At 51.1% G+C, this 15,954-nt stretch overlaps 1 protein-coding gene across 3 annotated transcripts in view; it reads left to right on the forward strand.

The window, feature by feature from the left end:
- The first annotated feature begins 488 nt into the window (after positions 1-488).
- HS3ST1 (heparan sulfate-glucosamine 3-sulfotransferase 1) overlaps positions 489-15,954 on the forward strand; it is a 28,306-nt gene continuing 12,840 nt past the window's right edge. The window contains exon 1 of one of the 3 annotated variants that reach the window (XM_037045837.1): positions 489-830. The gene's annotated coding sequence lies outside the window, so the exon portion shown is untranslated. Of the gene's footprint in view, positions 831-1,157; positions 1,512-8,222; positions 8,354-15,954 lie in introns of those variants that run through there. The other 2 variants (XM_037045822.1, XM_037045832.1) reach the window with 2 other exon arrangements.

Here is a 15,954-nt window from a genome sequence, read left to right on the forward strand (position 1 = left end):
AAAGCTTATTTTCCAAAATAAAGTTTGTTTTTGACCTCACTGACGTTTCTGTCTTTGGCTTTGTCACATAGCCAGAAAGTGCTGGTCCTTGCTTTGCTTTCTAAAAGGACAGCCAGTCGCATTACACTAGTAAAGGGGTCACTTTCCTGTGGGTGCCATTCCTTAGGCGGGAGTGTCCATAAACGAAACAAAGTTAATGAAAAATTTTCAAAACTCAAGTGACACATTCGAATTCTTCCAAATATTTATGTTCCAATATTTAAGATGTGGAAGATTTACTGAAATCTCTCCTTAAAAAAAAAAAAAAAAAAACAAGAAAAAGACTGTACTTTGATGTTCCTTTGGCATTTTTTTAAAAACACATTTGCTGACCTGCCTTTGCAGTGACTTGCTTTGTTCTGGGTAGACAGGTGAGCAGGCAGACCAGCTTCTCCGAGGAGATTCCCACCCCGCGCCCCTGGGAATCTTAATTTGAAGTTGAACTGCCGAAAGCTGGCCGAGTTCTCACACCCAATCCCCCACCTACCGGGGCTGGGGGAGGGGACAGGGGGACTCTGCTTGGTCTCAGAGATGACGTTTGCAGTCCGGTGCACTAGCAGAGCCGAGCTGAATTTTCTGCGCTCTCCGGGTGAATCGTCCTTTGCTGCCGGACTCCACGCCGGAGGGAGAGGGCGTGTTCAATGGCGGCAAGGAGCGCTCAGGAGCAGGCTCCTCACCCGGATCCCGGATCGGGCTGCCTCGCCGCCGGCGTCCCAGCCCGGCTGCGGTGTGAGCTCCAGAGGGTGGCTCCCCCTGCTTCCCCCGCCGCGCGGGGAGAGCCTGAGCCTAAGGTGAGTCACCTGCCGGAAAGGAAGCACACGCTGTGTGGACACACCACGGAGGGGCGCAGGTACCCGGCACCTTGCGGGACTGAGCAGAGGAGGAAGAGGTGGCCTCAGGGCTCGCACCTGCCCTTTCCCAGCAGGGGGAGGGAGTAGACCCGGAGCCCCAGGTGTGCAGTCACCTCTTGCACAGCTGGCCCCGCCCTCCCGGTCGCGGCGCCTCCCGCCGCTCCAGGTGGGCGGGGCCGACTCCGCCTGTACCAGTCAGCCGAAGCCCGAAGCCCCGCCCGCCTGGCAGACTGGGGCCCTGAGCGGCGAGCGGAGCACCCGGCGGGCTCGGCTCGGGGCAGCGCCTGAGCAGCAGTGGGCGCTCGTGATCTTCCTCTGCCCAACGCGGTCTCCCTCAGGGCCGGGCCTCCTGCGTCCCCTCCTCTTGCTTCTGCTCCTCCTCCTGCTCCTCCCCTCGGCGGGACTCTGCGAGTCTCCAGCTCGCAAAGTCTCCGGCGTGCGGGCAGCCACGAGCCGCCGCCGCGGACAGGTCTCTGGGTGCCCGCGCACCTTCGCTGCCGCCTGTCTGGCGGTGTCCCGAAGCTCCCTCCGCCGGCCGCGGGTGCTCGACGGCGCTGCCCCATGGCCCAGCCCGAGAGCCGACTTCGGGCGCCGGACCGGCTGGACCGAGGCGCAGCTCAGGTGAGTGCGGAGCGTGCGGGACTAGGGCCACCAGGCTGGGGAGTGGCAGGACGTGTGGCGATCTAGGTGGCCCGACCTGGCGTCCTGGATTTAGGGCAAGAGCAGAGGCCAAGGTGAGTCGGAGCTGGAGCAAATGCAGTGGATGTCGGGGGACGAGGAAGGAGAGACTCGGGGGTTTCCTGTCCTCCTCGCCTCGACTTCCCACCCCCTAGCTCCGCAAGCACCCAGGGACTGTTTGTGTTTTGCGGGCAGGGAAGGTATCTGGGTTTCTCACTCTTAGTGGATCGGATGTTAACCCCTAGCAGAGTCGGAGGTTCGGTCTCGTCCACCACTGCTGCCTGGTGTCGTGGGGGAAAGCTGGAGCGCAAAGCGCAGCGCATCCCGGGTACCACTTGGGCTGGGAACTGGGGCGGGGACACGGTTAGCAAAAAGTCCGTCGGTCCAGGGAGCATCCAGGGTAGGGAAGCCTTGGTCTAGTTGGCCCCTGCGTTCAGCTGGAGCGGAGAAGAGAGATGGGTCATCTCCCCAGGGGCGGGGATGCTCAGGAGCAGAGAGACTGAGGCCCCAGACCTGATAGTGAGTAACCTCTTTCCCCAGTGGCAATTATACATGGTCCTAATTTTTCCCGTTACTTTTTATCCCCCCACCCCACTTTTTTTCCTGCCTCTGTTTCTATTTCGAGCACCACGGGTGGCAGCAGCGGGTGAGGGTGAGGGGAGGTGGGGCGCCAACCCGCGGTCGAAGCGCGTAGCCCCAGTTCCGACAGAAGGGCACCCTCCAGAAATCTGACATCTCCAGGTGCGCTTTCTGAGCCAGGCGACACAGCGCGCACTGCTCCCCTCCTAGCCCCACCTGCCTGGGGAGCCGGAACACGGGTTTGGAGAGCCTGCGGCGGGATGGCGAAGCCGCGGCATCAAAAGCCGGAATGCAGGGCTCGGCCTGTGCTCGCGCGATGCAGTTGTTGCCGGTGCTTTTAGTCCTACACCTTTTGGACCCGCCGGGCCAGCAGCCACGCGGGACCCTCTCTCCAAAGGGCAAGCGGGGTGTGCATCCTTCCTTCTCGGCTCCCTACTTTGCAGGACCAGTAACATCCTTGCTTCGCCTTGCACGAGTCTTGCTCCTCCCCCGGCATTATCCGCCGGCTATTTTTATCCAGTCCTTGTACGAAAATGCTGGGGGCGGGGGGGGGGGCGGCTATTCTGGGGAGGCGAATCCAAACCCACTGTCTTCGCATCGAGCTTCCAGAAGCGGCCCCTGCTAGCAGGGAGCAGCCCAGGCATCGAAGAGGAGCACAGTGCGCCCGCTCCTCCTCTAGCAGCCGGAGCTCTGGGAACAGGGCACCACTGGCTCCGCTGCGCCACCGCTGCTCTCCCGCTCGGAGCCGCTCCCCGGACCTAACCCCGGTGCCCGGGCGTCCGTGCTCTGCCGGCTTCTGTAGCTACCGCCAGAGCGCACGTAGGATCCTTTGGGTCTGACGCCTTCTCGCTTGGCGGCTAAATCTCACCATAATTTATTGAAACGCAATTAGCAACTTCCACTCAAGGGTTAATTGCCGGAGTTACATCTTTAAAAATATATATAAAGGAGGGGAGAGGACCCAACTCCTGCTTTCCTGGGTTTCTAAAGTCTATCCTTCGGCACTGGGAATTCTTATTTTGCTTTCTGCTCTCTCAGGGACAACTGGGCACAATTACAATAAGCCTGACCTAGTGAAATTCTGGGAGACGAACCCTCCAGCTTCAAATCCCCCCGTTAGGCTTTGCATTTCCAATGCTTAGATGTTTCCCTCCCATAGGGTTGCAGAAATTACGTATTGAAATGGACCGTTGTGTTACATAAGGTTTTCCCCAGAGCTAGACAGAGAGAAGGATCAAGAAAGAATCCTTTCCAGGAGTCAGTAGGTCCCTCTAACTCTTTCGGCAGAGTTTGACAAGGCTGACAACTTCGTGACTAAGCACTCTTAAGCCAGCAGTTAATTAGGACAGTAGTGTCCAATGAGGAGCTCTTACTGAGGCTTCTTGAGTGTTTTTCTGGGCTGCGGATCCAGGCCAAGGCTGCGTGGTGTACAAGACACTGTAGCTTTAAAATAGGAGGGTTTTTTTTTTTTTTTTAACTTGGAACACTGGTGAGAAAGTGGTACCTTGAACTTGCAATGGCATCAGGAGAAACCCAGGGCTCTCTGGCTCTGATGCAGGTGTGCCTGGTTGGAAGCCTCAAGTCCAATGGTCTAAAGCAGTGTCTTACACAGCATGGTTGTCCGGGAGCCCTTTCTCTGGACTCCAACAGTGCAGCCGGGCTTTGTGTTTTTGTTGTCAAAAGAAGACATTCTCTCATTCTCTTACTGGAAAAGTACTGAGGTCTTTGAAAGGAAAAGCAATGCGGAAGGTTTTTGTTTATTTGTTTTTAACTAAAATGTGATGGTGACTAGCAAGAGGCTCGGAAGATGCACTGGCTGGTGAAATATTGCTTGGTCCGTGCCCACTGCCTTTCCCAGACCACAGCATCCACCCTGAGTGGGGCATGCCCGCTGTGAGTACTACTGAGTTGTGTTCCCTCTGCTGAGGCTGGGGTTTGTGGGGAGGAGCAGTAAATGTACTGATGTCTTGGTGCAACTGAGCCTGAACCCAGGGCCATGGCTCAGACTCCAGGTTCCAGGCCACGCCTCTCCGCCAGGGTGCCTGCGTGAGAGACTGTTGTGGAGGTGTGAGGAGTTACAACTTCCTGGCTGCTGGGTGGGACATGCAGTAACTTTCCAGCTATTGTGGAAAGCCATACGTTTCCCGATGGTATTGGAAAAGACCTGGGTAGTTCCCCATCACTTTGCTGTAAGTACCTGCCTTCTTCAGATCTCACTCATGGTGCAGTGCTCTCTGGCTTGGCTGCCCTTTCCCAGTGTGGGAGCGGGTGGGTGCTAGCTGAACTTGGAGGCAGCTTCTTTCCCCAGCACCCTAAGCTGAGGATGTTTCTCCCTCTGAGCCCCAGATCCTTTCTCTGCAATACAGAGATTGGAAGATTATTATTAGAAAGTTAAAAAAAAAGTGCATGTGAAGGGCATTTTGGAAATTCCAAAACACTGATGGAAAGGTCCAGTTACCTAATTTGCTTTCCCTGCAAATGTCATTTTGTCTATTTTAATGTTTACTGTAGTTTGTGTGTGTCTGTATGAATTACATCGAGGGAACATTAAGTGAAGGGGAGGCTATCATAGAAGGCTCCAACAGCTCCTTGTGAGCACTCTACCTGAAACCCACCAGCACCAGACCTCACTGCTTCTCAGAACCATTAGTTTCTGGGTTTAGGGTCAGAGTAAAATGTTCCAGAGGTCTTTTTTTCTTTCTAGCTTAATGCATTTGGCACATCTCAAAAATATATAGTTTCAGAAAAAGAGGCCTGCTACTAATTAATCAAAAAAGAAAGGAAGCTGAGAATGAGTGCATCCATTGGGGAAAAGTGACACATGACTGGTTTTAGGAGATGACCTGGGTGTCCCTTGTCATGAGCATAAAAGACTGGCTCTTGATCGCATTTTCGGCATTGTTCAAAATGTGTCCCCAGGACATAGCTCGGTGCCTGGCACGTAACAGAGGATTGATAAGTATTTTGAAATAATGAACGGGTGCTTGAACTGAACCTTCGCAGAAACCCAGTGCTGCACACAGGCAGATGGCATCCTTTCTATTTTGAAGAATCGGAATCTGCAGATCAGAGAAGTTGATTAATGTTCTGGAGGTAGAAGGCATCCCAGATTGGAGCCCAGGCCTGTCTCTTCTCATTCCACTCCCTTCCCTGGGTGGTGCTGGATGGCCCGCTCCCTCCCTCCGCCACTTAGAGTCCTCCTAACCCATGAGCACTTCCACATTTGGGAAGGTGCCCAGCAACCAGACAACCCTCTTATGCAGGTGGCACAGCCCTCCTCTCACAGAGAGACTTTCTGGTGGGAGGTGGGGCTCTGTCTCCTTGTCCATCTCTCCAGGCTCTGAGCTAGGGCTCTGTTGGTGATCGCACCTGGGACCTGGAATCGTGAGGGACCAGCTAAAGGACACAAGGGCAGTTGAGTACTTACGAATTACTGTGAGTCATGAAGCAGGTGGCGTGTCCAGCAGCATGGATGTCCTAGGATGTCCCAGGGCTACAGTTCTCCTGTGTGACCCTGGCATGTTCCTTGGTGTCTGGGTTCCCTTTATCCTTCTCAGTTTCTGAGCCCCGCTTGCTGGCTCTTATCCACTCCTGGGGGTTACCCCTGGCCTCCAAGTCAGTTCCCTCTCCCTGTGAATTAGCCTGATCTATAACCAGCTGACGACAGCTTCTCTGGTTCATCTCTGGGCCTGCCTCAAGAGTGAGGCATTCTCAGCTTCCTCTGCCCCCAGGGAATGTGCCCCTAGCTTTTTCAGGCTGTCAGAATAATACCCAGTAGGCCACGATTTGTCAATAGTTATGGGGAACCACGAGAGTTCTAGAAAAATGAATACATTACTCTTCCAAGGAATAGCCTGAACATAACAGAAATAGATCCCAGGAGGCATCTTTTCTTTTCCCTTCAGGCTGCATGTTTTTTGGTAGCTTTCCAGTAGGGGTCGCAAACTCAAATGCATTTCAGTGGCCAGGCAATTAACAGCCTTGGAAGCAGGCCTGGGGCCTGGGCCAGGGTAAAAGGGGTGCTGGGCTCAGACCCAGCACAGGGGTTACCAGTGAGCCCTCAGGCCCAGTCTTGCCCGATCGGTTCATTTGTTTGCATTTAAGATAGGCTGTTAGTTCGCAATTTTCTATAGAATCTAGTCACTTTTCAGTACCAGCAGCTAATTCAGTATTTTTAAATAATACCATGTGGGCCATACAAAACACCTCCGTATGTAGGCCTCATATTTGTCCCACCGGCCCCTAATCTATGGCTTCGGGGCTGGGGGGAATAGAGAAGAATCGGTTGCAATGTGAAACTTCGTGAAGTCAGTTACCCAGAATATAAAGGCAAGGAAGCGTGTGCGGGAATGGAGTGCAGACAGTATTCCAGTGAGTTAACCTTCACATTCTCAGCGAGTTTCTTTGTGACGTTCCTTCTCTTCACCCTAGTGAGGGGTTACAACGATCAAACTTGTTCTTTTAACACATGTTTATTGAGTAGCAGCCTGATGTTCTGCTCACTGGTGATGCTATAGGGGGTAAGACAGGTGGGAATTCTTGCCCCGTGCATATCTGCTAGTGGAGGGCACAGTTCCAAGTGAGACTGGCCAGGGAAGGCTGTCCTGTGTTAGACAGTGATGTGCCAAGGGTAACCGATTGGTGGAGGGCCATGAGATGGCAGGGGGCCGGGGTGAAACCAGGGGCCTCAGAATTTAGCCTCTGACTCAGTACAACCAAAGTCAGGCTTCATGGTCCAACATGAGAGGTTTTTCAGTGTGGGAGTTGGAGCTCCTAATTGTATTCTGGGAGTCGCTACGGTGGGTGAATCCCTGAGCACATTTATTAAGAACTCACCATGTGCCAGGCACTGGGTTAAGTGCTAGAATCCATTAATGCACAAAACCAATCAGCGCCAGGCCTCAAGGAAATTATAGACCAGCACGAAAGACATTGATACACGATCACCAACTTGTAGGTAACTAAGGTGAGCGAGGAGTGTGGGAAGGGAGGTGGACGTTGGCGCTCAGAACTCGGACACAGCATCTTCTTCCTCCAGCGTCTGGGTTGTGCCAAGTTTAGGTCCATGCCCCTCAGCTGGCTTGGACCCTGGCCCTTCATTAGTGAGGATGTTTTGAAACTTTAACTTCTTTATCTGGCAGAGACATTTTGTCTTATTACCAAATTTCATTTTTGTAGCGCAAACAAAAATGAAGAATATAAACAATGTGTTCTGTGCGTGAGATGTACTTGTGCCCTCGAACCCCTGATACTCGCTGCCTCAAACCTGCCCCAGGCTCCGTCGCTGAGTGCCGCCAGGGAAGCGTGGCGTGCAGAAGGTGAGAAACAGTTCTCCATCTTGAGGTGTGCTGTGCCGGTCAGGTAGCAATGAACAAGGTTTTGTGTGTGAGGGGTAGAGGCATAACCGTCGGGCAGAGCTTTCCGTGAGAACCCGTCCTCTCCAATCACCCATCTATTGCTTTCATGGCAACAGTTTTTCCCAAGGCAGCTTTTATTACCATTCCGCTTATCGTCCTACTCATTGGCTGCCCTGCACAACAGGTGCCCTGTGGAGCGGGGTCTGGGCACGGGGGCTTGTTTCTCCCACCAGGTTCTGGAAACACTGGGTTGGCTCCAGTAGTTAGTTGCTCAGAAAATAAACAAGAGGAAACATTTCGGCCTGGGGACATTCGGAAAGGCTTCGTGGAGGGGAGCAATATTTAAAGAAAGAGCGAGGCATGGAGAAAAAAGCCCAAGAAGGATGGAACAGAGTCAGAACTGCTGGCGGCCCTCAAACCCTTGTGGGGAACTCACTGTCCACTTCAGGGGTCCCCAATGGGGTCCGCCCAGATGGATCACTGCCACGTTGACGCAAGCCTTCACCTCGCAGATTCTGACTGTGCCAACCCACGTTACCAATAAAAGAACAATGGAAAAAAAGAATAACAAGGATGAAAGTGGTCATTCTGTGCTTCTGTATAGTGTGGTAACACTGGCTATCTCCCTTTCCCTCCGTACACAGTCCTTCACGGGAGGTGGAAGCTCTTAACCTCTTCATTCTATGCTGAAAGAAACTGAGGTCTGGAAGTGAAGCAACTCTTTGCAGACTCTCAGAACGAAGGCTGCAGAGCCCGGATTCAGGGCGGAGACTCCCCACCTGCTGGGAGTGAAAGGCGCAAGGTGGAGACTCCTGGAATCCCCGGGGGACTGAGTGGCCCATATTTTCTGTAAGCGAAGAAATCTATTTAGACTCAAAACATTGACCTCCATCTCCTTGTATTCATCAAGAACTTCCATTTCAGCACTTTTCAGGCCTCATTTGGAGACTCGCTGAACTTCCCCTAGAATTCCTGCAGATGAGGCACACCATTCGGTAGGTGGTTTTATGTAAATGCCCTCCCTCTTTAGTTTAGGAGAGTAAATCAGAGCCCTGTATCAGCAGTTCAAATACAGCGGGAGAAGGTGGATTGCACATGCAGCTGAAATGAAAGGCAAGCTCGCGAGCTGTGCTCGGAAAAATAAACACTTCAGCGGCACCGAGAGAAAGCGGCTGGACGCCTCTTCTGCAAAACTTGCTTGCTCTTTACTTAAATTTTGTCTTAAACCAGGTTTTTTGCCAGTCTCCTGGGTAGGAAGGAGGGAAAAGGTGTCAATTACAGGTTTCCAGATTTATTTTGGAGTCACTCTTGTGGGGGGAAGCATGGCTTTTGAAGTCACATCTGTTTGAATTTCTCATCTCCTGCTTACTGACTGTGTCATCCTGAGAACTAGACAAGCTTTCTGGACCTCATTCTTTTCTACGTTCTAATGAGGATTAAAGGAGACTTCCAATATAAAATGTTTAGCATAATGCTCAGAAAAAACTTACATTCTTCTTGTGTGGAGCTGCCAGATGTACCAAATAACTACACAAGACACCTAGTTAAATCTGTTTCAGGAAAACAGCACAGAATGTTAGGGTACAGGCATATTCCAGACACCAAGTATTAAGAAATTACTGAGTTTATTTTCTGAAATTTAAATTTAACTGGAAGACCTGTATTTTATTAGGCATTCCTATTCATGTGGTGACCGTTGTGAGTGAGTAGTGAAAGTTCTAGAATCCTAAGGAGCTACAGAGGAGAGACTTCAGTAACCTTGAAGGTGAAGGGATTTAGCCAGGGTCTGGACTGAAAGGCAAAGGAAGAATTGCTTGCTCTGGTGGGCTGAGTAACAGATCAAACCAAGGCAACCCTAATTGTTGCTGAAAGCAGCAAAGAATTGTGGACCACATTAAACTTTTCAGTGCACTGGCTAAGTGAGCCACATTTTCTCCCGTGTCGTGAAGGCACGCACAGGGTACTTCCAACACCCTTTGGAAAAAAGGTATTTCAGACCCGTGAGGCCACCAGGGCAGCGTTCAGCCCACTACGGCAGTGCCCCACTCCCACCCCAAATCAACACAAACATGGCTGTAGGGCTGGACTTGCAGAGAGGGAGTCACTCAGGGGCCCCACTGAGCTCACTGAAGGAGTACTTTGTGCTTTGAAAGCTCACACCTGCAGTTGCTCCCTCCTCCGCTGGACCCAAAGCTAAGAAAACTGTGAGAAGGCCTTTCAGACCAGCTCTTCCCGAGGAGATGACCTCAGGTTGTAAATTGAGACCAAGCTCTCCCCTAAGACTGCAGGCGTGTGGGGTTCAGAGGATGGCTGTGAAAATGGCATGTTTTTACTTCAGGTAATAACCTGGTGGGGAACTAAATTAACAACGCCTTGGTTGCATGCGAGCCTTTCCAGAGAAAAATGTTGTGCTTTCTCCAATGGTGAGAGCTGCCTCATGCCGAAATTGCCAGTGTCTGTTGCGTATAACATTACTACTAACTCCTCACTTAACCCTGGCTGCTCCCTGGCCTTGTGTTCAGATGGACTGAGGACCAGAAGGAGGGCAGAGCTGCCTGATGGTTAGTGCGCAGGCTTCCCCAGCCAGAGAGAGAGATCTAGTGAGAGTCCCCCCTGGCATGTCTCAGCCACGTAGTAAGAGGTGAGGTACTCCTCATCTCGAGGCCTCAGGTTCCACCTCTGCAAAATGGACACAATTTAAATTATAGCAGAAGGCTGCTCAGCGCACATTTAAACCAAGCAGGTTATGTCAAGCATTTACACAGCGCCTGCATCACAGTCAGCATTTTCAAAAAGGATGCTATTAATAAGGTGACAAAAGCAATGTAGGCCTCTAGCTGCAAACTCAGTGTCATGTCACAGAGACCTCGGGTGAGGGTGGGGGGGATCTCATGCATTGTATTCATGGGAGAATGTCTGAGTCCTTTGCCCTTTTTTTTTAGTCTTAATTAATAGAATTCAAGCAAACCTCATGATTTGATTTTCTGGGCCGACAGATTAGAAGCAGCAATTTAGAAAGGGTCTGGAATAGCTGTTTGGGGAAGACGAGAGACACAGCGCGAGAAAAGGAGGGAAGGAGATAGCCCAGGAAGAGGGCAGGAAGAGGAGACCACAGAGGAGAAGACAGGGCAGGAAAACTATTGCAAGCAAACCAAACAATTTGAAGAACATGGAAATCCAGCAGCACTCTGTAGCAAGGCAGTTTTCCAGAGTTCCTCATTAAGTCCCCCAGATACAGAGATACAGTCATTCCAGTGAGTCCACACCCTCCCCTTCTCCCGAGGCTTCCCAGGAAGTTATGGTTAATGCCCATAACCTTGAGGGCAGGTCGCAAAGACAGGAGTGGTGAAACTGCAAAGGATATGGCACGTGATATAAAAGTGTTCCCTGATGGCGTAAAATCACAGATAAAAACTGAAGACAAGGGAACTGAGTGCCCTCTTGTGGAGGGATTGGCCACGGTGCCCCTCATTGTCCTCCTCCGACTTCCAGAGGGTTGCTCCTTTCAGTTTGGTTTTAAATTTCTGTTTATTAGTCATCAGTTCTTATTAAAGAGAGTTTCTGGGCCCCCGTCTTCTTTCCTGACTCCACCCTGTGACATGCCGCCCTCTCTCCTGACCATCTTCACTCACGTCACATAACGCTCCCCCCCCGCCCCGTCTCTGGGGGCTGAACCCTCCTTGGTGGGGGGCAGTGGGGTGCCCCTGATGACTCAGCACTGGAGAATGCCTTCTGCGCCCGAAGGGTGTGCACCATTTGAGGCATTTGACCTTGGTTGCCTCGCCTGCTGAATGAAATTACACCTGCTCTCGGACTTTGGCTGGGAGAATCACAGTTTATAATGCACATCAAACACTGTTTGAGAGCCTGGTACCAAGTGTCTGTAATGCAGCACTTAGTGGCCATCGTTAGCTTTTCTCTCTGATAAGCCTGAATCAAATTCCCTGATAAGCCTGGATTTGTTTGAAAAGGAGATCAATGATGTCATTTAGGATCTAGCTGTGGAATATTGTCCAGTCCTGCCAGTCCACCTAGTAGACCCTGTCCAACTGGAGAGAGGACCATAGTGTCCCAGGCAGCTCTTGCCATCTCTGCTGTAACGTGGGAACAGAATGAGGGAGGGGGACTCTGCCCACAGAAGATTTCCCAGTGGGTCCCATTACCCCAAAACTTGGTCACGTGCACACGGAATGACAGAAGAGGAAACTGAGGCACGCAGACATTTGAAACAGTGGGAGAGGATGGTTGGGAGGCCACGGCAACTCTGATTGACCCCTCTTGCCTCTGAGCAACTATTTATACTTGTGCTTATGCATTGCAGTTGGCGACTGATCCTGCTCAGCGTCATAAGCTCTGTGTTACCGTCATCCTCAGCTGAAATATGAACCTCGTTTTCTTCTGGTTTTGTATTTTTTTTCCACCCTAGCTTCATAACTTTAACAATCATTTTCAATCTGCAAGACAGGTGTGGGCAAAAAAATAGGCTTACAGTTCTTCATTTGGAAAATAACACAATAATTAATAAATAATAAGAAAGAAACAAATCTTGTTTTGTGTACTCACAACTGTTAACCTACGTATGCTGACCCATGTATTTATGTTACTATCTCCCCCTGACCTGAGCACACCTTGCAGAAATAATCAGGTCCCTGCCCTGTCCCCTGATGCAGAACGTCCCGCGGACCCCCATTATGTCCTGAGTCAGGACCCTTCCCCACGAGAGCTGAGGGCTGACGCCACTTCCTCGCCGCATCCCTGTGGGAAGGGTTGTGATTCCTCTAAACCTCATGTTTCCTTCATGGTTTTTACTGATGTACTTTTATACACTTATTGATTTAATGTTTAATGTGTTTTAGTGGGTTAAATTGTACGAGGATGGGGACATTTGAAACGACCAAACTCGGATCAAACTTGAATGAGTACCTGGCACCCACGAAATAATTGTTGAATGAAAATAAAATACTGAGGACCCCAGCACCCTCTTTTTTTGGAGCCGTCAGGATTAAACACGGTGACTCACACCGAGTGTTGAAGGCACCTGGGGGTGTTCACAACAGGCTCTTCTCTGCCTGCTTTGTTTTTCACAGTGAATATAAAGATGAAATTCAAGTCCGCAGCCTGGCGGCCACTCTCATCTCTTTGAGGCGGCCTCTCTCCCCATTTTGTGCTCCACACACGCCTCATAGTCTGACCTCGGGACTGACACCTGTTGTTCCCCAGGTAAGTCAGGAATAGAGCCATTTCCACTGTTGCCATCTGCGGTTTCCTCGGCCTCCAATCCCTGCACCTGTCCCCTTTGTCTTCGGGTTCAGACTGTATTGTTCTTTCTGGTCTGTCTTGATGTTCTCCTGACCCGCCTCCTCCCCATCCCATAATAAATAACTCAGTGTTTATGGCACTGGGGAGATCTCTCATCTGGGCATATGATAGGCTTGTACCTTCCCTTCTATTTGGAGGTCAGAGCAGCCCTGTGACTTGCTGGGGGCCGTGCAGGTTCAGGTGTGTCCCATCTAGCCTGGAACTTTAAGAGGCACTCCTGCTTTGCACATCTTCTCTTCCCCGGTGGCATGGTGACCTGCTTGCTTCAAGTCAGCAGGTGTTCTGTCTTTTGGGGGTTTCTGAGAACCTTGAGTAAGCTGAGTCCCATCACCAATCCTCAGAAGACAGGCAGGCAAAGGGCGGAGGCCCTGGGATGTGTTGATCTCAGCGAAGCCGAGCACAGCCGCAGTGAGGCACTGTTTTCAGTTGTCCTGGACCACGCCTTGCCAACAGAGGAAACAGCGCACCGTCCCCCACCCCACTCGCAGAGCAGGACAAACCAGGGCTCCTGGAGGTTCGTCCCCCTCAGGTTTGGTCCAGGAGGTTCTGCAGGATTGCTACCTGAAATGTGGATTTACGTGGTGTGAGGATGGAGTGCCTCGGGTCCTCGGAGCTGGGAAAGGACAATACCAGTGTTGTCGATAGAAACATCAGCCTTCGGGGACAGGAGGGCGACTCAGTTCAGGTTCCTTGAGCTCAGCTGGGCAGCCATCCTTTGTTCCTCCATGACAGGGTCAGAAGCCCCCAAGAAAATGTCCCCTGGGCAAAGTCACCGTCAGCGGGTGCTGTGTCCTCTCCAAACTCGTTCATGGTGGCTCTGTGTGCATCTTCCCCAGCCTTGCAGGCCCCTGTTCCAGGGACATGCCTGCAGTTGTTGTCTTGAAGGACAAGAATGCCTTTGCCTGTCCCTGATCCCCAGCCACCATCTCGTCGTGGCCCAGAGCAGCAGAAGGGCTCCGGCTGGCAGGGAGCCATTTGTTGGGACTCTGGTGCCACCGGCCACCAGGCCCCGCTGAGTTAAACAGCCCCTTGTGTTCAGAATTGCCCTCACCTGCTGCTGCCTTTTCTGACTTGAATGGTTCTTTATGGGCCTTTGCTAAAGAGGGTACAAAGGCTAACAATCTCATAGTCACTGTCGTCTGAAAACACTGGATTCAGAGCCACTTTAGGCTTCATTCTGCTCTTTTTGGGTTTTGTTTTGTTTTTTTATCATTAGCTCTCTTTTCAGCGCTCTCAGTGCTCATCATTTTCTGCTTTTCCCGAAGATGCTTTCTTCTTACTTGTCCATTTTTGGAATGTAGCAGTTCCTTTCTTATAATTACTTAAGCAGACTGGTTGTTATAAAATCTAAATTATTGCTATTATAGCCCTTTTATTTTTCTCTTCAAGATGATATCACCAGGCTACGGCGATTAAGCTAATATCATCGGTTCCTATGTCCTGAGGCTCTCCCGTGTGGTGTTAAGGGGCTCGCCTTTTTCCTTCTGTGATGTTTCATTCATTCTTGTAGCCACCCAGCATAGCAGGGAACACTCCCTTCCGAGGGGGAAACTGAGGCTCGGAGAGGAAAGAGGCTTTTCTGTGGGCAAACAACTAAGCCAGGATTTCAACTCCAGAAGATCTGAACTCACGTGCTTGGTCTTCCCACAGCATTTCATTTATTTCTCGGCTTTCCCATTTATGTATTTCCAGCTGGGCTTCAGTTAAAAGCTCTGAGCTTGATCTTTGTTCCTGAGAAGCTTTGTATATAGTGCTGTTTTTCTTCCTCTTCGGTTCCCGTGATGTCTCAGTAGCCTTTACAGGCCGCCCCCCATCTAGCCAGTCCACCCCTTAATGATGGCTGAGGGTCAACTCACGTTCACTCAGTGAACACGAGATATGCTCTGAAAGCAGGACAGCAGCGGCAGTTTGGGAGACTGGACCCAAAGGATCTGTCTTTCCTCCTAGAAGCTGTATTATTCCCCCTCATCACAAAGGTCTCTGCCGTGAGGAAACACAACGGAGCGCAAACTTGAGCCCATGACAGGGTCCGCTGACCCCAGCACAAGTGACAAACCTCAGGGTTTACTCTGACCCAGTGGAGTTTGGCATAACAGTGCCCTGCCACGGCACACAAGCATTCTCCTTAATTCTCTAAAGTCTTCGCATTTTAGGTGGATGTGAGAGGGCAGACGGCCTTAGAACTTACAACACAACCGTTCCCCTCTGTAGAGGAGGCTCACAGCATGTCTGAGTCTTGGCCAAGGTCCCACAGAGGCCAGGCCAGGCAGGACTCGGGACCAGACCCCGGCTCCTGATGCCCCGCTCAGCAACCTGCTCACACGTGCATCGCCAGCCCCTTGCGGCAGATAAGACTTTGTCGAGATGCCTTCTGTGTGACTGACATGATCCGTGTTAGCGGTATTGGTCATCTGAATACAACCTTTGTCGGCCACAACAGTGGATGGTGGACATCTGACATTGACTATGGGAACATTTAGTGGCAGTGTTCTCTAGGCCAGGCTCTCTTCTGAGCACTTCAGGTAGCAATATCTCCTTTAATTCTCACAACAGTTCTAGGGAGCTAATACTGTTACCAGTCCCACATTTCAGGTGAGAAAGTGAGGCACGCAAAGGCCATGCGACTTGCTCTTGGCCAGCCAGAGGGAGTAAGGGGTGGAGCTGGGATTCGAACCCGTAGCCTCTCCCTCTGAGCTGTCACAGTCCATCCTGATGATTCCTGACTGTGTCCCTCTGGCACCATCTCTTTTCAAAGAGTCTGAGTTATGATAAATAAGTAATATTGTAAATGTATAAAACACAAATCATTTTGCGTTAACGCTCAGAAAGGATAAACGGTCCACCTGGAGATGATTTAACTTAGCGTACAGCATTGTGTGGAATCTGAAGACACTGAAATTACAGGAAGAGTTAACGGGAGACCACGGTGATGGTGCGTTACGTGCGACACCCGGGTGTTGTTCCCCTGCCCGGGTTCAATGGCACCGAGGCAGTTCAAGATGAGTGAGGTAATCAGGCGGGCATTCCCTGTTTAGAGTAAATTTATTCTCCACTAAGTTAAAGCTCAAACCAGAGGGAAATGAAATGCTAATTCATTCTGCGGAAACTGGAGCTGAAGAATTTGGGAATAT

Source organism: Sturnira hondurensis, unplaced genomic scaffold, assembly GCF_014824575.4.
Source record: "Sturnira hondurensis isolate 20B ecotype Veracruz unplaced genomic scaffold, ASM1482457v3 Scaffold0000780, whole genome shotgun sequence".
NCBI classification, from domain to species: Eukaryota; Metazoa; Chordata; class Mammalia; order Chiroptera; family Phyllostomidae; genus Sturnira; species Sturnira hondurensis.